The sequence below is a fragment of the Micromys minutus genome, assembly GCF_963924665.1.
Source record: "Micromys minutus genome assembly, chromosome: 8".
Taxonomy (NCBI): domain Eukaryota; kingdom Metazoa; phylum Chordata; class Mammalia; order Rodentia; family Muridae; genus Micromys; species Micromys minutus.
The window spans coordinates 72,161,392-72,184,752 of NC_137977.1; the positions used below are offsets into that span (position 1 = coordinate 72,161,392).

Sequence of the window (23,361 nt, forward strand, 5' to 3'; positions counted from 1 at the left end):
AGTAATCTACTCTGCTTTTTAATGAGCAATACCAAACAACCTGGTTTTCATGTTGTCCTCTACTTTTAATCAATAACCCTACTTCTTAAATCAAAAAAAGCTAATCTATGGCTTACCTTCTTAACTTTTGTCTGCTCATACCTTTGCATGTTTATAGACTTTGCTGGAACATTTGATGACTGGTAAGCAAGACTTAGCCACCCATCTGTTGTTTCCTCTGCCTTCCCCAGAGAAATTCTCATTCCCTCCTGTTAAAACCAGGAAGAGTGATTTGCATTAGTGACTCACTGGGAGAAAATCTTGGAATTCCTGAGCATCATGGTTTTCCCTTTCTTTTGAAAATACTTCAACCTTTCTGATTGTCCTAGTTGTATTTCTGATGCTGTGATATAATATCTTGGCCAGAAACAACTTTGAGGGGGGAAAAGGGTTTGTTTTTGCTTCAGTTTCTAGGTTACAAGCCATTGGAGAAGTCAAGGCATGAACTCAACCAGCTAGTCACATGACATATATAGTCAAGAGCAAAGAAAAACTGCTGCCTGATTATTCTGCTAGTTTTTCCCACTCCTCTGCAGCCCAGGGCTCCCAACTCAGAGAATGGTGTCCACAGTAGACAGGACAATTAACAATCATGACCATCTGCCAGAGCTGGGGAGGGGATGTGTGACTCATACCTTTAATCTCAACAGTTGGAGGAAGAAGGAGATGGGTCTCTGTAAATTGAAGACCAGCCTAGACTACCAAATGAGTTCCAGAACAGCCAGGGATATTATACAGAAAAACTGTCTCAAAAAACAAACAAAAGCACACACACACACCCAAAGAAAAGTAAAAAAAAAAAAAAAAAAAAAAAAAAAAAAGAAAGAAAGAAAGAAAGAAAGAAAGAAAGAAAGAAAGAAAAAAAGATAATTGGCCACAGGCAAACTTGATCAGACAAAAATTTCACAGCTGAAATTCTCCTCCCAGACACTGTTATGGCAAGTCAACAACCAAAACCAACAATACCACTGTTGTAACATGAATCATCTTATTTGTTGATTTGTTCATTCATCAATATTAATAGATTCTAGATTCAGCCATAGTTAGGAACTATAAAGTTGCTCATAATGAGGAGGAGGATTTGAACTTATCATGGAGCAGAGACAAATAGTAATATAAATTATTAATTTAGAAAAAAATAAAAATAGAAAACTAAGTTAGAAAGCTCTGAAGAAAATAAATAAAAAGAATATGGACATAGAATCCACTAACACTCTAGAAGGAAGACCAGGGACTGAAGAGATGGCTCACCCTTTAGGCTAGGCTCACAAGCAAACACTGTGAGAAGGAAAATCAGAACAGCAATCTGAACACGAGAAGATGCAGAAATATTGTGCACAGATAGTGATCACTCAGAAATCACAGAAGGGATTCAAGCAGGGGGCTGAGTAAACAAGACCAAACTCTGAGGCACAAATCTGCACTCAGAGTATCCTTTGGTGGCCCTTCTGCAGAATGATATTTAAAGCCACAGGACTGAGTGACCCTGCCAAGAAGGGGGAAGGAAATACAACATGTCTTATTGCTGTGAAAAGACACCATGACCAAGGCAACACTTATAAAGAAAAATATTTAGCCGAGGCTGGTTTACAGTTTCAGAGGTTTAGTCTATTACTGCCGCCGTGAAAAGCATGTCAGTGTGCAAACACACATGGTGCTGAAGGATCAAAGAACATTTAAATTTGAACTGAATATAGCCAAGAGGATATACTCTTCCCCACTGGGGAAGCATAGGAGGCCTCAAAGCCCACCTGGCAATGACACACTTCTTCCAAGGAGGCCACACCTCCTACAGGAAAGCCACACCTCCTAATCCTGCTGCTCCAGGTGGCCAAGTGTTGGAACACACAAGTCTATGGCCACCAAACCTCTTCAAACCACCACAGAAAGGGAAAAAAAGCTAATAGCACTTTTAAATTTAAAACTAAATTAAAAATTAAATAAAAAAGATGAAGAAAGGTATTCATGAAACTAGATACATCTCCAGAAAGTATGGGCAGCCTCATGAAATGACACCAAAATTAAAGAAACTAACAAAAGACTTTATCAAAATCAAACAATCCTCAACAGCAACAACTAACTCCCTGTCACCTGGTGTGGACATAACCACGTGTCACACATTTTCCTCAGGGCAACCCAAGATGGAGAGAATGGTCCTAAGTGATAGATATGTCTACAATAGGACTCTGGGACATAAGGCATGGGGGTTATTGCAGAAGAGCGGGGGGGGGGGGAAGATTTTAAGAGCAATGGGATAAGGGAGTTAGCTTTGAGATTCTGTCTTCTAGAAATATTAGAGACACTACACCCATGACAGTTTCACCAAGATGGCTGCCTAAACATTACCTTAACAAGGGTAGTACCAATAAACATGCTAACATAAAAGGAGGAAAACTTATGAAGCCTCAATCTGACAAAAAGAACTACAGAGAACTAAGGAATACTGCAAGTGGGAGAAACAGTCTCCCCAGGGAAGAGTACTAAACTGTTACACAATACCAAATGGTCACCCCTAAAAACATATATAAACAAATAACAACATATAGAGACTGGGCAGACTGTATTTATATATTTGTATGTGTGTGCTTGTATGTATGTGTGTGTGTGTGTGTGTGTGTGTGTGTGTGTGTGTGTGTGTGTGTGTGTGTGTGTGTGTAGGTGGGGTTTTAGAGGGCAGGAATTTAAAGGAGAGAAAAGGGGTCACCTACTTGGGAGGACCTGAAGAGAGGAAAGCAGAGGGAGAAATTATATGATTAAATCATCTCAGAAAAATAATTTTATGATAGAGAAAGGGCTTTGGAACTAGACATCACCAAGTGGATGTCATAACCAGCCCTGCCATTTCTGAGCAAGTCTTTGGATACGGTTTAGTTCATTCCTTTGTGAAGTGGGTACGTTCTTAATCTCTTACTTCAATGGACTCTTAACTTTATTCCAGGCACAGCTGTGCATGGCTTTCATAATGTAGAAATCATTATGGGAAGCATTTGTTTTAGTCAGTGGAGAAAGCCATGGGAACCCCAGTGAGTGAAGTCTGAGGGGATGTGTCATGCAGGCTGTGCTACAGACCCCCAGACCCACCGGGTAGCAGCAAAGCCTTCCTTTCTGGTCCAAGTGTGAATGTTGACAGTGTGTGCCAAAGTACCCACCATAGCCTTTCTCCAGACCCTGAATGGTCACAGCCTGACAACTGTTCACTTTCAGAGGGTGTGCCTACTGAAATTAGCTAAATCTTTCCTTAATCCAATTACATACCATAAATCTACCTCTCTGCTCAGCTGTATACAATAACCCTGCCTCTCAGTTCAACTCTATATAATAAACTCAATGTTGAGCTTCTCAGGTGCTGTGGCTTCACCAATAGTACGGATAGTCTGTGTATCTATTTTTTTTCTCATTCCGTTGCTATTCCAGTCAGATCCATTCGGTGCACTGCGCTGGATGCAGCAATTTAGAATTTCTATTGCTGTGTTAAAACACAAAAAGCAGGGGCTGGAGAAATGGCTCAGCAGTTAAGAGCACTGACTGCTCTCCCAAAGGTCGTGAATTCAATTCTCAGCAACCACATGGAGGCTCACAAACATCTGTAATGGGATCCGATGTCCTCTTCTGGTGTGTCTGAAAGACAGCAACAGTGTACTCATAAAAGAATAAATAATTTTTAAAAAGAAAGAAAGAACACAAAAGGCAGCTCCATCACTAAGGGAAGTCATGACAGGAACCTGACGGTAGGAACAGAAGCAAAGGCCACTGAGGAACAAATTCTGCGTACTGACTTTTCCCAGTGGCTTGCTTAGCCTCCTTTCTTATCCCATCCAGGACCACCTGTTTAGGGATGGCCCCACCCAGGTGAGCTGGGCTCTCTCACATAGATCATCATCATCATTAATAACAACAACAACACTCATAATAACAATAATAATAAGTGTACTGCAGACTCGTCTATAGGCAAACCTGATGGAGGCATTTTCACAATTGAGGTTTCAATTCTTAGACAACTAGAACTCGTATCAAGTTGGAAAACAAAACAAACAGGACACCATATGACACACAAAGACCTCCATTTATGGATGACAATGATTGGGACAAAGAACCTAATAGGACACAGACAACTTCTTACTTGCATGTGAATTGAATGTGATCCTTGTTATGTGGTGATAGCACCCTTCAAACCCAGGGCTTTGCACACACTATACAAGGATTCTCCCACTGAGCTACATTGCCAGTCCCTTTTCCAAAAATAGGTGCTAGACCCTGTGACTCACTTCCTAACAGGGAATTGATCAGGTTATCAAAAGACCAGAGGTTCTGCTTTATAGCAGTCTCTGAACCTCTCTGTTTCTCATTCAATGAGAGAAGCCAAGAACAAAGTTAGGAACAGAGACCACCACTTATACAGCCTGTCTGAGGTTCACCACTGAGATGAACGTACAGCCACCTCTGACCCCAGCCTCTGAGACACCTAAAGACCCAACTAAATTATGCCCGTTTTCCTGAAACACAAAAGGTATCACAATAAATGTCTGGCATCTCAACGCAAAACTGCTAAGTTTTTGGTATGATTTATTACATAGAAACATAGTTTATATTGGTAATTTGTGGCAGATTAGAGTATAAACAGTTTTCATTTCAAACACTGCTAAAAAAGAGGAAAGAGTGTGGAAAGTAGCCAGTTAAGGGGTCTTTAAATGATTATCAAGTTTCAGTGACCACAATGAATCCTTTTGTTGCTTTTCAAATTCAACTAGTCCAACCTGGAGGGAAATCTAAAACCTTGACATTCTGTTTTTCGGGATGATCATACAGGTATGGCCCCTGGCACCCACAAGTATGTACTTAGCGTCTCCCCCACCTCTGTCTACCTTCCCCACAGCTGCCATATTGAATCACAGTCCTGATTTTTATAGGACTGGAGTACCAGGAAGAGAGGGGCCTGGGCCTTGGAAGCAGCCATCTTAGATCTGATTATTTCTACATTAAAGCACTCATGGAGTATCCTCAAAATATAATCTGTAATAATGTCTAGGCAAAATGTACTTTAAATGACTTTTGAATGACCTTCTCTCTGCACTATTCCAGCCAAACCAAACCTCAAGAGACATGTGAAGGGGTAGTTACAGCAAGAAAAAAATAATAATATTGATGAAAGTTAAAACATCGTTAAGAAGAACTGTGATACTGGTTTCATTAGCATGCCAAACTGTCTGAACTCTGAGCAAAGCTCAATACGGTTTATGGCCCTGTGAAATGCATTAAGTACGAGTTTTAATTCTCTGATTTGAAACATGGACAGATTTTTTTTTTTCCAGAAATGCAAAGCAACTAACAGCTCTGGTTTGCTGTGAGGAACCTGCGCCTTGCACACATGATATTTAATTTCCAAGTAACTTCATGGACAATCCCAGTCAAAAATGGGCTGGGTTGTGAAGTGTTACATGAGATACAAATTTTAGAGGTTAATGAGAAGCTATACACTGACTTCCAACACATGTAAAGAGAAGAGCATACAGGAAGCAACCAAAACCAACGGGAGCAAGTGAAGCTGCTTCACCTTGAGCCAAGACAATGGCTAGGGGAGAGTAGTTGACTTTAACACCTGAGTCCCTGGGCTATATCAGCAGCAACACAGGGGACAGGACCTAATTAGTCATGAGAAAAGCATATTGTATAAACAAATATTCAGTCCTCAAGGATAAGAATTTGATATAGGCTTTGGAAATAGCTTATGTCCAGTCTTACAGACTTTCCTTTGTGTATATTACACACACACACACACACACATCTATGGAGAGAGAGAGGGGTGAGGGAGGGAGGGGGGAGGAAGGGAGGGAGGGAGGGAGAGTGTGTATATAAACAGTTTGAGTGGTTTTGCCACTTGGGGTGATAATGCTCTCCTGAAGAGCCACAGATTACTAAAAGTCCCACTGACAGTCACAGTCTCTCCCTTTCAGTTATTGTTTTAGGGAGTCCAAAAGCCTCCCAAAGATACGTAGACTGTTACCATTGCCCTTGCTTGCCTTCCAGAACTTAAAGTAAGACCTATTGCTGAAGAAACCACACACTTTGGACACAAAATTTTGGATACTCAAACCGGAACTGACCTGGAAGCTTTTTCCGTGAGAACTAGATCTCCTAGTACTGAAAATAAGTTAACATGCTGTGAACATTAGACATGGTTAGTTCTAAGCTACCAACCTCATCGCTAAACTTAAACCCTGGAAGATACATTATTGTCGTAATCAAAATGACGCCGCGGGAGAGAAAACGAGTTAAATTGACAGGCTGAAACCAACACAACCTCTTAAAAGTCAAATGAAGCCTGTCCTGAAGTTTTAAATTCTATTTACGTTTTTAATGCCCAAGGCTGTCACAAGGGGGCGCTGCTGGTAAACCAACGGCTGTGTTAACTAGAAGGACCTTCCAGGTTCCAGCCTACAGCAAGAAGTACGGACAACATGCAGCATGAAGTTTTCACATAAACATGCGTGCAAACGCAAATGTCCATAAAAAAAAAATACCAGGTTACCACTCTTTTCATGTTTCCAAGGGAGAACAAAAGTTGAGGTATATTCATCCTACGCCCACGTCCACATTGGGAGGACAATTTTAGAACCACTTGGAAAGCTGAATCTCCTAGCGAAGTCTTCCAGGTTGACCCTACGACCTACCAGTCAGCTTCCTCATGTCATTTCAGTTAAAAGTGTTGTCTTTTATATCACATTTTCAAGGACTAACAGAGAAAAGCAAACAAACAAAATCCCTTACCCCTGGATGTTTAAAATGCAAATCAAGTTTTGAAATTCAGAGTCAGGCTTTGTTGTACTTGGAATTGATTTCACTATTTTTAACTTCCCTCCAGTGAAGTCAACAAAGAGTCTCTGGAACTTCAGGACTGAAAAGTTGCAACCGGGTTTTATTGTTTAGCTTAAAAGCTTCCTCTTAGAAGTGACAATTTAAAAAAAAAAAAATTAAATTAAAAAAAATCTTTCACAGTTTCAGGCTCTTGTCTTTTCAGCAAGAGCATTTCCACAATTTATGTGATCCCGTTAGATTTAATTATTTTTCACTAATTACTTTCCAAACGGATTTATAGGGTTGTTTTCCTGTTTTGCTACTGGACACTCATAAATCAACTGCAGGTTATCTATTTTGGGGATATCATAGAATGGGTGAGCTGGCCAAGCACGAAGTACTAATCCTTCCCTATGTCCCAACAAGGTTCTTTACCTTTGTATTTACATGATAATGACCTTATCCAACCATCTGCTTGTTGTGTGAGGAGTAAGAGGAGTTTCCCATCCAAGGACCCTAGTATTCCCTCCCAGGCAGTTCCTTTCTGTGCTATACTGGGTGTGTACTAAGGGACTGTAGGTGACAGATAAGCACTGTCCTTAATAAAGGTAGCATCCTTAAAGACTGGACTTACCCCTAGACTGTATGTAAATTATTACTAATTTGCATAGCAAGGACTGATTGGTACAGGAAGGGTGCCTTGTTGTTTGGGTTAAACAGTGTAGTGGTTTGAATGAGAAAGGCCCCATAGGCTGAAATAATTGGGTGTTGGTCCCCAGCAGATGGGACTGTTTGGAAAGGATTATAAAGGTATGGCCTTGTTGGAAGTGGTGTGTAGCTAGGGGAAGACCTCTCAGCCCGATACCAAGTTCCGGTCATTATTGTTATGGACTTAATTCTCTAGAACTATGAGTCCCAAATTCAACAGCTTTTTCTATGAGTCACTGTATTTTGTCAATAGAAAAGTAACTAAGGCAAATAGCATCCCTACCAAATCGTTTCTTCAAGTCATATACCCTCCACAAGCCCCAGAACCTGTTAATATGACATTTAAAATAGTGTCTCAGCTACTGTAATTTGGAACCTTAGGCTAAGATCGACCTTGATTTTGAGTAAGTAGTTCTAGAACTGTGGGTAGTGTCCTCAAAGCAGTGACAGTCTCTGCGCTCCAGGTGGAACTGACCCTGTTAACTGCTAGGTTCTAAACCCTTGGCCTTCAGGGTGAGATAATAAGTCTGTGGCTTAAGCCCACTCCACTTGTAGTAATTTGTTGTAATACCCAAGAAACTAATGCAGCCGACGTGTTCAAATTAATTCTTTACTAGCTTTGTGGCCCTGAGCACCACATTTCAAACTCCCTCCTCTCTGAACCAGCATTCCTAACATTTACCTCACAGAGAAATCGAAAAAACAGTTTAGACTGCCATTATCGACTTTCTACTTCTTCTGAACGGTGTCATTTTGCTTCTTCACCCAGAGGACCCAAGTGAAAACAAACTACTTCCTACTTCCGTGTGGCAGTTCTGGAGACCTCATTCATGCTCGGTTGTAAACCACCTATGCCAACATGTTGCTATGCTGGTTGTCATAGGAACCGAGATGTAACCAGCAAGACTGGAATCTCCAGAAAGCTCTTACCAGTCAGTAGTGGGGTTAAAGCAGTGTTTTCGCCTCTCCAGACGTGGAAAAGGAGAAAGTAACTGGAGAAAAGCTGTATCAGGATTCAAGTCAAAAATGGTTTTCAAAGTATGTGTGCAGGGACCCTAAAGTCTTGCCCTTAAACTGAACAAAGAAGGCTGAACTGGCTGCCACTAGAAACCCCATGCATGATTTCAACAGGAAACCACAAAGAACTTGAAAACATCAAAGCCTGTGAAGGATTAACCCACAGGAAGCCACAAAGCCAGACTAGTCGCCCCTCCTGGGGCAAAGAGCACTTTCCTCCCAAGACTTTCTGGTTGGTGCCGCTGGGAAAGACAGCAGGAGTGCATTCCTAGAAGGGCAAAATGGGTCAGAAGTGATGATGAAAACACAGGCCCAATGTTTTCTTCTCACGTTTGCGTGTACACAACAGTAGTCTGGCTCAACTCTCCATAAACATTTCAAACTCTAACCCTCAGTTTCTGAGTCCAGGAAAAGACGACCGGGCTGTGAACAACCCAAGTGTAGAAGAGAAAATGAACCTAGAATAGAAGATGAAATCAGATAAAGCCCTGGGGCACAGTCCTCATCAGGGATATAAAGGCAAACGTAGATAAGATGCAGAGTGGAAGAGGAAGCACCTAGCCAGGAGGAGACCTGGATGCCAAGGTCATACCCCACACATGCCCAGGAGAGAAGGGGAGGGGAAAGGGGGAGATTGTGGGAGGGGGTGTCAGGGAGTGCGATGGTGAGCAGCATGTAAAATGAACGCATAAAAAATTAAATTAAATTTAAGAAATAAAGATGCAGGTAAACAGCCTTGCACAGCATAGTGTGAAAATAAGCTGATAGAATATCAATCTATAACTAAAGAACAAACAGCCCTGGTGCCTTTCTGAGGTAAGGGACAGCTTTTGTAGAAATGGGAGAAGCCAGAGAAAAATACAATCATAGAAAGATATGGCCTCGCTGAAGTCAGCAGCTGTAGCAATATTGAGTTCTCAACATACGGAGCTGTGCTTTCTCCCAAGGGACCAAGAAACAGGATGATGCTTCCTGAGCTTTGCCTTGGTGAAACAGAGTTAGACTAGCAACATTATTATAGGTTTGGCCACGAGAATAAATATTGCGACGATAGAGAAAATGTTAAATGGAAAAAAAAAAAAAAAAAAAAACTACTGATAAAATACAAATATATAAAGCTAACAAATTATCCTGACCACAAGAGGTCAGTATTGTTTCAAAGTAAAATTACCCTAAACCCCTTGGGGGCAGGGTATAAGGTTCTTTTTAAAGAGATTACATTTCCTTATAAACCAAAGGTTAGTCTCCAATGAATTTGATTTTTATAGCCTACTGAGTGACAGATGGCTACAGAATGTGAGAAATATCAAGTTGTTAAAAAAATTAACTTGTTAAAATATATATTTCCTGTTAAAAATGAACTTGAATCCTTTACATTCAAAAGCAGTAGTTGTAATTAAGTAGAAAAATTTAAATTTTATATAATATATAAAATAAGTTTATAAATTTAAATGTTTATATTTAAATAAATTTTGTTTCTGTATGTTAAAATACATTGTATGTAAAATTATATATGTATATATACACACACATAAGTATATGTTTAGAGAGAAAGGGATGGACTGAACTTGGAGCTCAGTATCAAAGAAAAGTAGCAGCATGTCCTTAATTACTCTGCAGCTAAAGAAGTCAGACACACTTGCTACCTTTTGGTAAAAGTAGAAGAAGAAACAGTGCTGGACCAGGGTTAAGATGGAGATATGTACTAGACAATGGTTTTCCTGCCTTAAAGCCAAGATTAGGAGAACTGAGAAGCCAAGAAATGACAGGCAGGGAGGGAAAGGAGAGGAGGAAGAGGATCGAGAGAGGGAAGAGGGGGAAGAGGAAGCAGAGAGGGAGGGATGTGATTGGTGTAAACACAGCAAGGAAATGTTCCTGTTCAGGAAAGTTTTAGGTCTGCAACTAAGAATCAGGCCTGTTGCCCTGGATGCCTCCTATTCGAAACATTCTAATAGTCATTCGTTTGTTGCCTCAGCCCTCATTAGCTGATGTGGATGAGTAAATACATTCGTAAATATTTGATACCTGAGAAGGTATTTCCTGTTTAAAAGTGAGATGAGGCTCATTCAGACCAAAAACAGCAGATCAGCAAATCTAGAGTCAGCAAGGCTGTGACACAGTGAGGTGGCAGGAAAGAGAACTCTGCATGGCATCTTCAGTGCCCAGAGAAACCACAAAATGAAGCTGGAATTGTAGTTTCTGCAAACATTAAACATGAAAGACCTATTTAGTCTCTGTGTAAGATGAACAGTGGAGACAGAACAACACAACGTAACAAAGTTAATGGAGCTGTCTGGGAGGGAGGTGTCTAGGAAGAAACCAAACAGGAAAACCCAAAGCTCTGATTGATTGGACCTGAGTCAGGGTGTATGGACTTTGTGTAGATATTGGGGGGGGGCTGTGTATGTGTGTGGTATGTGTGTGTGCATGCTATATATGTCTTGTGTGTGTGTTTATGGTGTATGTGTATGCTATCTGTGCATGTGCTATTAATGCGTGTGTGTGGTATGTTATACAAGGGGTATTATAAGACTCACTTTGAGTCTTAACTATGGGAGACCCCCCAAAGTGAGATACAAGAACAAAGTTCAATGCAAGTGCAAAAGGTTTACTTTTGGCATGTCTGGGTCGACCCGCAAATAGCCCCTTGTGGTGAGTGACTGAAAGGGGACCCCAAATGGCCATAACAGGCAGTTTTTATACCTTTTAGGGGCACAGGTTACATCAGCAGGGTTATAGTTTAAATTTATTGGCTAAGCATACTGACCTTTGACTCTATTGGTTAGCAAACATATGACATACATTTGAACTCAATCAGGGACCAGAGGGTCAGGTGACTATCAGTCAGTACATTCTGTGGTTTTTCAAGGATGTTCCTACTCCTCTGGAGAACTGTGGGTGGAGAATGGAACTTGGCCTAGCCTTGACCCAAGAAGGAAAGCTGGTACTTGGCCTAGTCTTGACCTGAGGCAGAGGGTGTAAGGCTTGCGAAAGCCCCTAGGGTCTTTCAGTATGTTCATGTATGGTGTATGTGTCATGTGCATGTGGTATATATGTGTTTGTGTTGTGCATATGGTATATGTGTGTGTGTGTATGATATGTGTGGTATGTATGTGTGTGATGTGTGGTGTGAGTGGTGTGGTATGTATATATGTGTGTGTGGTGTGGTATGGTGTGGTTTGGTGTGTTGTGTGTGTGATATTTGTGATATGTATGTGTGTATATATGTAGTATGTGTGATGTGGAGTGTGTGTGTGTGTAATGTATGTGTATGTGCTATATATGTCCTATGTGTATGTTTATTTATGGTGTGTGTATATGCTATCTATGCATGTGCTATGAATGCATGTGTGTGTTGTATGTTATACAAGTGATATGTACATGTGTGGTGTATTTGTCATGTGCATGTGGTATATATGTATTTGTGCTGTACATAAGGTGTGTGTGTGTGTGTGTGTGTGTGTGTGTGTGTGTGTGTGTGTGAGTGAGTGAAATGTGTGGAATTTATGTACATGTATGTGTTCATTCATTGCTGAAACCTAATTTCAACAAAACCACTAACTTTTCCTCTTAAAACACAGCTATTAAACAATCACTTTTTACGCAGGAGTACTTCAAATAATAACAAATCATCATATCAGTCTATGCACACAAATAATGCCAAGCAAACACCATGAGTTGTTAATGATAATGGGAGTAAAACAATATTCAGCCAAATGCTTTTTAAATTAAATTTTAATAAAGAAAAGATTAAAAGATGATTACTCCCTAGATGTCCCAACTTTTATATCCATTGCTCAAGGTCTCTTCAGAGTATTCTTTTTTTTATTTGAATTATTCATGGAAAAATTAGTACACTGGATCTAAAAACTGTACCCCATAAATCTATAAAGTAGAGTCACACTCAATTTTGCACTATCTAAGGTCATTCTTAATAACTCGCACAGCACAGTAGAAAAGGTATCTACCATAGCCAGGAACCAACAGGAGAAAGGATGGGCCTCTGGTTCTACTACATCTTACTGGCTGTACAGAAACTGAAATGGTGGCAATGGGCACACTGTGACTCTAAGCTGATTTTGGACTTCCAAATAAAAATGGAGGTGAGCAAGCAGGGTGGTTTCTGCCTGGTAGAACTGGATCAGCAGTTTTTGTGAGTAGAATCTAGAGTCAATAGACCTCAAGCTTCCCTGGTACCAGAAGAAGATTACATACACACAGGGGATTTGGAAATGCATTGAGATCATTGACTGTCATGAAAAGAAGTGGTTGTCCTTCAATGGCTACAACCCCCCTTTGCAATGTTCTCTTAAGTGCTGGGGCTTTGGGGAGCTGCACCATGTCTAGCTAGTAAACACAGTATTGTCAGGTCTGTTCTCCAGTCTCTCCTCTGCATGGGTCTTGGAAGCAGCTCTGTCTCCATGACATTCTTGGGTGCCCAAGAAATCTCCACTATTCTCATTCATGACTGCTGTAGGAGCAAATCCACAGACTGTGGAGTTCTTTCAAAGATAGTAGATAGAATTCACAATACAATGCTATAATTAATTATGATTCCCTCTTATGATTTGCCTGTAACATTCTTATGATCTCATCATCCACAGAGAGTAAATATCATACAATTATCATTTTATATTATATAATTATATATTATATTGTAGTATTATGTTGTTGGTTGTAAAACAAAGAAGGAATACTAAAGTTTCCTAAAATCTATTTTTAAAATCATGTCTATTTGAGGGAAGGCAAGATGGCTCAATAGGTGCAAGTGCTTGCTCCTCAGGCCTGGCATCCTGAGTCTGGTCCCTGGAACCCAGCTGATGGGAGAACTAACACCTGAAAGCTGTCTTTCCATCTCTATTATCTAAATACAAGTTAACGTATACTCACACTCAATACACATACACAATGATAGATAAGTAATTGAATAGTAAATAAAGGCTACTCTGACTTCATCTCTCCCTCATATTTGCTAAGGATAAGATCTGGAGTACAGATTGGAAAATTGTATTAGACTATACTACCTATTGCATTGACTTCGGTGGCTACAGGAGAACTAATAGCAGTAGTATTCAAATAAATACTGTGTACATAAGCTTAAAATACCAGTGATTCTAAAAGATGACTCTTCTCTTAAATTAGCACAGTAAGGAATGCAAATAATCTTCCAGTTTACTCATACTTCTGTTAGGCTTTTATAGCACACAGGATGCGCGTCTCTGCTTCTACTTGCTCTGTTACCATGGTATCTCTTTTCCTCTTGAACTTGGGGGGTCTCCAAGTGGCATTTCACATAAACATACAAGGATACATCCCTTTCAGTCACCAAATGGTAATTTCCTTATCTCTGATCTTTTAAATACTCTGCTGTTTCCAAAACCTCCTGGCCACCAGTGATACCACCAAATATCCTGGTCAAAGCTGCAGAGCTCTGAGCCCTGGCTTTGCATGAACCACCATACTTGACCTCACAGTGCTCGGATCTCAACATTCAGGGTCCACAATACACTGGGATATAATATTCTGTGTAGCAAATGCAGAAAGAATTATATGCCATAAACAGAGAGAGAGAGAGAGAGAGAGAGAGAGAGAGAGAGAGAGAAGAAGAAGAAGGAGGAGGAGGAGGAGGAGAATAGAAAAGAGGAGGGGAAATAGGGAGGTATAGGGAGAGAGAGAAGGGGTGGAGCTGGAGGAGGAGGAGCAGGAGAAGGGGGAGCAGGAGGAGGAGAGGAGACCTTTGCACTATGCCCATGGATGGCATCCCCCAAAGCACTTTTGTGTCCTCAAAGCACCTCTCCCAGATTTTTGCACTGTGAGATGTTTCTGTTTTTGGTGTCCAGATTTGAAAATCTCACACTCTCAAGGGTAGACTGGAGATGTAATTGGGGTCAGGAGAGGACCTGAGGTTAAGAAGGTGAGAGGACCAACTCACAGCTAGCATCTCCTGACAAACTCATCTACTAATCCAGAGCTTTTCCATCAGACTTAATTGGACACAGCTCCTTACCTCCCCTGTATGTCCTACAGACTTCTGCTCCTAGGGATGTTGGCTTCTATGTTGACCACATCTTAAATTCAAGCAAAATTCCACCCCTATAGATCACACAGCCTCAGCCAGAATTCTCAATTAATTATGGAGAGAATATGTGGCCAATTGGAAATGTCACAAAGACAAACTACAAAAGAACTCATTTTACCTGCAGTGAAATATGTATTCTGTTCAAATATTTAATTTCTATTCTCCAAAAAAATGATAAATCTATAATGCTATGCCCTCCTGCCCCTCCTACATCCAACTGTTTTGTTACTGTGTGGAAAGAAAAATTCTCACTCCCTTAAAGTCCATTCAGAAAGCATATTAATGAAGCCTTCTTTGTCAAAGCTGATTTTCCCCAGGGTGACCTTGTCTTCCTTCTCTACAGTAGTATCACATGCATGCCTATCAGACATCATCAGTCAGGGAGACTTTGTATTTATCCCTGATTTATGCGGAAGTAGCAAATTCTGGGATAATATGCCAGGGACGAAGTGGAAATCCGAGGTTTCTAATTGTAGATAACCCTCAGAGGTCACAGTCTGGCTAATTATGAGCCAGGCTTAATGTACTACACAATCACCATTACTTACTGGCTATCAGATGTAAGCAAGATCATATTTTAATATAGGAGAACAAAAAAACTTCAGTAATATGGCCACAAATCAAAGAAGGCCCAAGCATGGTATAGAACATCTCTTTCAAAATAATTTCCTATTTTTTTTTTGAGACACTTTCAGAAAAGTTACAAAAATGGTGAAACAGATAACATTTACAGCTTTTAAGTAGAATCTCAAAAAGTTCTCTCTTTGTGACCTTAGATTCATTATTCTCTGTCTTAATGTGTGTGTCTTTCTGAATGGTAGAGTGCTGGCTTACAGAGACATGTTTCCTCTCTATCTGGATACTTTGGTCTTCCTAATTACAGTATAATTTTCATTATTAGAAGTCAGCACTTGCCAAAGACCAGCCTCGGCTTGAAGACGTTTCTGAGAGAAGGAGTGGCTGAAGCAGAGGAAACAAAAGACTGGGAGTGAAATCGTGGGTCCAAGGCTGGCGGCCTAGGCTCTGCCGGACACAGCGTTCCAGCCTGAATTCTCTCGGTCCTGCTTTCCTTCTTTCTCTGATCTTCTTTCTCTGGAGATCTTCTGACAGCTGTCTGTGTTCTGCTAGAGTCAGTTCTCCAAGCTGTTCTCTAAAAGTTCGATGTACAACTCATCTCCTGCAGATCACAAGCCCAAGTCTTCCATTTTCTATATCAATCCAGTCATTTCCTTCTGGTTTTCTTCTGATTATCCTAAAAATTTACATCCCATCGGGTCAATCCAGCCTCTTAATTCTTAGGAGACAGCAACAAGCACAGTTTTTCTCTTAAGACCGCAAAACAATTCAGAAATCTGCCTGCCTCTGTTAAGCACAGATGCTAATGTAGCTAGGTGGGACCTCATCCTGAAATTACTGTTTCTACCACACCTGCATCTGAACTCTATGAGTCCACGGCTGACCTTGAACTAAGGAATCCACCTACCTTTGTATCCACCTTCCTTTGTATCTTTCTGACAAGCTGGCTTATAATGTAGCTACCTGTGTTCCCTTATATTCGTGAAGTCCCTCATAATTCATATTGCATCCTTCTTTTTTGCCTGGTTGAAAAATAATATATTTTCAAACTCATGTTTCAAACTCATGTCTAAAAGAGTTCTCTTCCACAACCTTAGAGCCTGTCCTGAAGATCTCCGCATTTATCATTTTTCTGAGACATTAGCCACACCTTTGCTTCCTGGACTCATAGTGCCTACTGATGAGAAAGAAACCAAGATTTAAGGCTCGTGAGTAGTACTACAAGGGCTCTAAGACCCTTTCAAGGAACAACAAAGTACAAGAATCCACCACAGCCTTGGTCAAATGTCCCTGAGTATCTAGACCTTGGGTTCCTGCTGGTTGCATCTAAGTTGAAAAGTGAGGGGAAAAGACAGAATGTTGGGTCTATACCTTTTATTTCCTCTCTGTTTCCCTTTGAACCAACTTAATGTAACTCAAAACTCTTTAATTACTGCATTAGACACTCAAGGCATCATGTGTTCTCAGAGTCTCAAACTTATGGAAAAAACAAGCACCATAACTTTTAAGTCCAAGTGGCTTTATGAACCAAAGTGTTAGTAAGTAGTCAGGAACCAAATGAAAATAAGATCTATTTTATAAAAAGAACAATATGCACTGGGATAGACACCATAACGAGTTATTTTTAATATATGTATAATTTATCTCTTATATGTATAATTAATTTACTCTACAGTTGAGAAAACTGAGGGTTATCAGGCCAAGAAACTTTATAATGTCCTACCATAATAACCTACCAATGAGATGCAGACAAAGAATATGTACCACATTCCTTAGAAACACTTTGTGGTTCAGAGAAAAAGGACCATTTGAAGGAGGGTAAGAAATCTTCCCAAATCTCATGCTGAAGACAGTATCAAGATAAGGTAGAAGACATAAACATTCAAGGGTATATAACCAAGATGTTAAATAATGGAGATGTGACCCAATTCTTACCTGGGGAAATACATTGTTTTTCTTTTTTTTCTTTTTCTTCCTTTCTCTCTCTCTCTCTCTCTCTCTCTCTCTCTCTCTCTCTCTCTCTCTCTCTCTCTCTCTCTCTCTCTCTCTCTCTCTGTTTTGTTTCTTTTTAATTTTTCAAGACAGTGTTTCTCTGTGTACTTTTGACTGTCCTGGAACTCACTCTGTAGACCAGGCTGGCTTTAGATTCACAGAGATCAGCCTGCCTCTGCCTCCTGAGTGCTGGGATAAAAGATGTCCCACCACAGCCCAGCTATCATCAGAGTTTTTCTAAACAACCTGTGAAACTTCAATTATACTCATAGAAAAGCATAAGTCCATGTAGCTAAGAGTCCTCAGAAGGCAAGGCGCTCAGAGAGCCACCTGTTTCTGCCTCCCAACTGCTGGGATTAAAGGCCATTACTCCAAGCTAGCAATGTTTCTTCTGCTGTAGAATTTTCTTTTTGATGCCTGGACTTGCTAAACCTCTCAACCAAAATACTATAACCAATGCTCATCTTAGAAGTAACATTTCTTTGTTTATACCATTATTATTTAATACCCATCACTTATTGTTTTCCTAAGGCTTGCTTAGGAAAGAACTGAATCAGGATCTACCTATCTGCTTGAAGTTATCAACTTTAGCAACAGGCTTTTATGCAAAGCAGAGTGTTGCATTTTCATTATCTCAGAACATGAATCGTTTAAACATGATGCTACCAAAGTCATAAACTCTATTCACCAAAGTAGAATGGCTTCCGGTATTACACAGGCATAGTTCCTAGGTACCTGACCCCATCTGAATATTTTTTTCAAAGTCAGATAAGCTCTTGTGCTGTTGCTCACTTCACCTGCAACAGCCATTTATGTCCTTTGAGTGCTAGGAAACTTTTAAAACTGTACTCCTTGGGAACCTAGAAATACTTTCATAAATCAAGTAATGCATTTACCAAACCAGTGTTAGCTCTGGCTGTGCCTGGAACTGTCTTCCGAAGTATGGTGGAGTTAGCAGATGCAAGATTAAGTTCTGATGTGTGAAGACTTGTCTTTAGGTATGGCAGAAATCCAGATAAAGAAAGGGGAGCCGATATACAGGCTCCTTGTACAGAGCCCACATGTCTGCAATAGGACATCTCCATCCAGACTTCATAAGACAACTCATCCTGTGTAAGGGACAATGCCATTTATAATCTCAACCAGATGGCTATGGACAGTTTGTGGAGGTGGATGTGTAAAGAAAACATCCTTCTTGGCAACCATTACTCCCCAATTCTTTGTGTGCATCAAAGCAGCACCCAACACTTCTGAGAGTTTACTCTAGGAATGTAGGAATGTACTCTGGTTTCCATTTACACAGCAACTGCTACTCATTCCCCGTCACAGAACTTCTTCCAACGGGAAGTAACGAAAACACAGCTACAGGCAAAAAGAAATGTATCTCCCTGTTCATTGCCAGAAACGCCCGGAGAAAAAGAACAAAGAAAGGAAACCAGTATTTTCCTTACTACCTCACCAATGATGCTGGTTCTTAGGTAAGGCAGTCTAAGTTCATAGATGCATCTCCTATAATGTTCCCAGACAAAGAATAAAACAAAAGCTAGAAGAAAGGATGGGTGACTTTGAACTAAAATGATATACTGTGGAGTGTGTATCATTTCAGTGTGCCCTGCACAAAGGAACAGAGAACCGGGTGCCTCGCAAACTGAGCTGATTCTCATTTTTACTGAAGTGAAAGATACAGGGTGCATATTTGAGGAAGGAGACAGCTAACCACAAAGAATCATACTTTTCATTTTGGGTCAGCTGCCCAGCAAGTGCATTGTTAATCCAACGGTCACAGCCCTAGTCTGTTCTTCTGTTTCATTTAAAAATAAACAGGGACAAGTGGTTTGAAGACTACTTGCCAAAAGATAACCTAAGATTGCTTTGAATTAGCCCTGTTCCTAATTTCCTAACTCTTTACCTATCCCAACACAATCTTAATAAAGTTGCAGACCTCTTAACTATTATTTAAGGGGATGACGTACACACACAAACACACACACACAGGAGAGAGAGAGAGAGAGAGAGAGAGAGAGAGAGAGAGAGAGAAAGAGAGAGAGAGACAGTTTTTTTTTTTTACTATTTAAGTATTATTTCTCAAATACCAATGATGACCCCACCGCTGGGCTTCACTCAATGTTTCTGTTTCTCAGGCTACTCAAAAGTAAAGCCAGGATACAATGGCACATCCCTATAACACTGCTGTGCTAATTACTTGGGCTAATTTCTAAGGTGCTTCCAACAGGGTCTAGCATATGGTGTATTATAGCTCCTTTTGTGAGCCTGGGAAGTTGGCATAGACTTCACTGAGCAGCTGGTGTGACCAAGACAATTAGGTAAGAAAATAGGAGGCAGAATTCTGAGTATGCCAGTAGGAGAAAGCTTGGAGGAATGAGGGAGGGGGATTATTATGCTGACCCTAATTAAACAGGCCTGCCTGCCAGGGATCATCCTTCCTAAAACCCGCAGGGAAAATGCAGGCTTGATTGTGAACAAAGCACTCAGCTCTCCCAGGATAAGAGGATGTCAGTATTTTACACACTGCATTGTTGTGTTTTTCAAAAGATTTTGAGCTTAAAGAATCTTTTCTTTTAATTGAATTTTTTTTTCAGAAATATATCCAGATCACATGTTCTACTCCCCTAACTCTTACCAGATCTTTCCCACTTCTCCACCTACCCAACCCCACACCGTTCCTTTCTATCTCTAAAAATTAAGCAAGCAGACAAACAAAAATCAAAATTTAGAAAAATATATATGTACATATATATAACAAAAAAATTTTCTGTTTTCCTGTTGTTTTTAGGAATCATGTGGCTCCAGAGATAATTCTAAAAATTTTAAATGCACTATAGGAGTCATATTTAAGCTAAGTACTGGAAAACATAGTATTCTTCTGATTAAATTTTTTAAAATGTGTCCATTGTCAACATCACACAGTTTTAAAATGTAGGACTTAGGAATGATTCAGCCCAATAAGATCAAAAGGTCAGGAGGTAATTGCTACTGAAAGACAGCTTTTTAAAAACAGTTCCCAAGAGAAAGGGCAAGCTACACATTTGAGGCCACAGGTCAGGAGCCAGGCTATATTGGTGACAATAGTGAACTTAGAAGGCACAGGAACCACTCTTGAGATCCCACAGGAAAGGCAAGATAACCGTGATGAGATGAGTCACTTGAGTGGGCTCAGGGTTCCTAGATTCACTCTAGGTGGCAGGCACCTGGCTCTAGATGCTCAGGGAAAAGGATTGCTGTCTTCTGCTGTGCCTATCACAGAAAGCAAATCAGGTTCAGAGGTAGGTGCCTGGTGATCTCCTCAAAAGATGATGAATGCTGAAAGGATTCCTACTATCCACCTGGCTTCCAGAATCAGAGTATTAAGAACATGTAAAAAGAGTGAAGGAGAGACATTGAGAAAGCAAGGACCTAAACATTCCATGCATTGAGAACAAAGCCCTGCCTATGGGCAGGTGAAGAATCCTGCTTCAGAGAAACCTGTCAATTTTTTCAACACTCTTTATAAAAGTGTGTGTATGTATGTGTGTGTGTGTATGTGTGTGTGTGAGTGTGTGTGCGTGTGCTACAATTACTCCTAATGTTTATTGTGAGCTGATTAAGTATCTCACTTCAGAAGCAGAAATCTACTTTTTCCATAGACTGGTGCCAACCTCTATGTGCAACTGGAAAAAGAATTGGGGAATTAATGACTCATTGCTATTGCAGGTCAGGTATGCGCAGGCTATGCCCTCCCACACTTGGCAGATCTCTGAAAAGAACCAATGATCTTTGCTTAAAAATAAGGAAACAAGTCATAGTGACTGACCAAGAGTTACTAGTTCTGACTCCAAAAGAAGAAGTAACGATAATAATACAGATGGATAGCTGGGAAATAAATATAGCCAAAATAAGAGAAAGGAAGACATCATATGACATCACATGAAATAAAGAGTCATGCACTTTATCAAAAAGTGTATGTACGGACAGACAAGGCACAGCTTCTTGGGCCTCAAGATTATTGCATATAAAACATAAGGCTTGAAGCAAGGGATATTTTACATTAAGTGTCTTATCTAGTAACTAAATATGGAACTCAATGCTGACTTCCTTGGCTGGACTATCTTTTCGGTACAGAGCACAGATATTCAGATATTAATGAATAACAGAGCTACAAAAGAGGCTTTGTTTCTTCAACATCATTTCTCAAAGAAATATATGTACAAAATAAAAATTTGATTTGCTGGTGGGAGCATCAATCTTGTTTAAGCAGGGCCAACGTAGAATGCGTGTTAGCAAAACTGGAAGGAGAAGGAAATGAGCAAAGAAGAGGGAGAACAGGGGCATTTAGCCTGGCCAGTAGTGGGTTGTCAGTCATGAGAAAGAGAGGCAGGAAAGGGCAACGAGAAAGGAGAGATGGCGTGATCTTTTCCACCCCTCATCTGGTATAAATGTCAGCCACAAGTGCTGCAGACATGGCCCACTTGCTTTCTTTCTTTAAAGACTCTATGGCTAAACAGACTGATTCTGTAGAAGCATTCAGCTATTGGAGGCAGACTGTGATTATATCTATTCTCCTGCAGGGAAATTGTTAGATACATTTATTCAATACATTAGTATTGAACTTCTACTTAAACACAATTGACTTAATCACTTAAGTCGTAACAGACACAAATAATTCTAGCTTTTATGGAGTTGACTATTTAGAGGAGAAAACAGCAAATGGAAACAATAGAACAAGCATCTCTGGAAAAACATAAGTAAAAAAACGTAAAAGATACTTATCTCACATTTATTTTTTATATGTGTATATGTGCATGCCTGTGTGTGATAGATATATGATCACCTTAGGAAGTGAGATGTTATGCTACCTTATCCTGGACAAAGGTGCCGGGAATCAAACTCAGATTGTCTAGAGTAGCAACAAGTACTATTAACCACTGAGCCATCTCTCCACTCCCAGAGAAAAATATTCTTACCAAAAAGCTTTTGCCAAAGGCAAGATGTAGATTCTGATGACACAATAAACCTGATGGTGCTATAGTAGCACCATTACCTGGTGATAGCCAATAATTCACTAATTGGACCTAAGGTCTGACCAACTGAAAGGGAAAGTATACCTCATGCCAGAACCTGGCCAACCAGGTTTAGTTAAACCATAGATTTCGGAGGAGAACCTACAACTGCCACTTTATTTTCATTTGTTAATTCTGTAACTGCAGAGAACAGAATACTGGCAGCATTCTGGTATTGTCATTTCTATGGCCATCACCAGCTTATGTTTTGTAAATATCCTTCCCTTCTCACTTGCTAAAGGCAATCTAAAATTGTGTCAGAGATGCTGACTGGCTTTAATGAAGATCTGAGGGCCAATGGCTGTGCAGGAAATGGAGGGTCGAACTTCAGGCAGACAGATGCTGGAGAAGAAGCAGATGTGGGAGACAGGAGAGCAGACAAAGATTACAGTAGGGAGAAAAATGCCACATGGTATGTTGTACCAAGATAGGTGAGAAACAAGCTGGGAGATTTCCTAAGCAAACAGCCAAAGCTTTAAACTATGTCATTATTTATACCGATGGTGAGTCCTGGAAAGACCTGCTGTTTTTGGCACCTCAAGGGGTCTTATAATATAGTTTAAAGCTTGGGCCTTTAGCTTGGGCAGTCTTCCAGCTATTCTATTAACCCAACTCACTAGTCTACCACTGCATGTGGCTCGCTCTACACCTTTCTCTGTTTTGCTGCAGTTCACCTGTTCCCTCCGTGTCTGCTCTTAAATCCCCTGTGCCTACTTTTCTCCCAACACCCCTCTCCCTGTACAGAAGTCCCTTTATGCACACCCAGCTATTGGCTGTCAAAACTTGTGATACAATTCTAGATTGCCTTGAGGCAAGTGAGGAAGGAAAGCTATTTACAAAATGTAAAGCCAGGGATTGTGCATAGAAATGACAATTCCAATATCCCACCAGCGTTTAGCTCTCTGCTGGTCAGAATGGTCTCAACAAGAGACCATTACAGATAACCATAACCAATCAAAATTCAGAGACCAATAGACTGGGTTAATCCCAGTTCCAACTAATGCATCTACAACACAATAACTGTCCCGTAAGGCTAGGGGATCATTTTGGTATAATATGGCAGATTTCTCTTGCAAGAGCACATTGTAAGAGACAGAGGAA

At 40.4% G+C, this 23,361-nt stretch overlaps 1 pseudogene across 1 annotated transcript in view; it reads right to left on the minus strand.

The window, feature by feature from the left end:
• LOC308423681 (glyceraldehyde-3-phosphate dehydrogenase-like) overlaps window positions 1-23,361 on the minus strand; it is a 96,698-nt pseudogene that overhangs the window by 64,726 nt on the left and 8,611 nt on the right. The window lies entirely within an intron of this gene.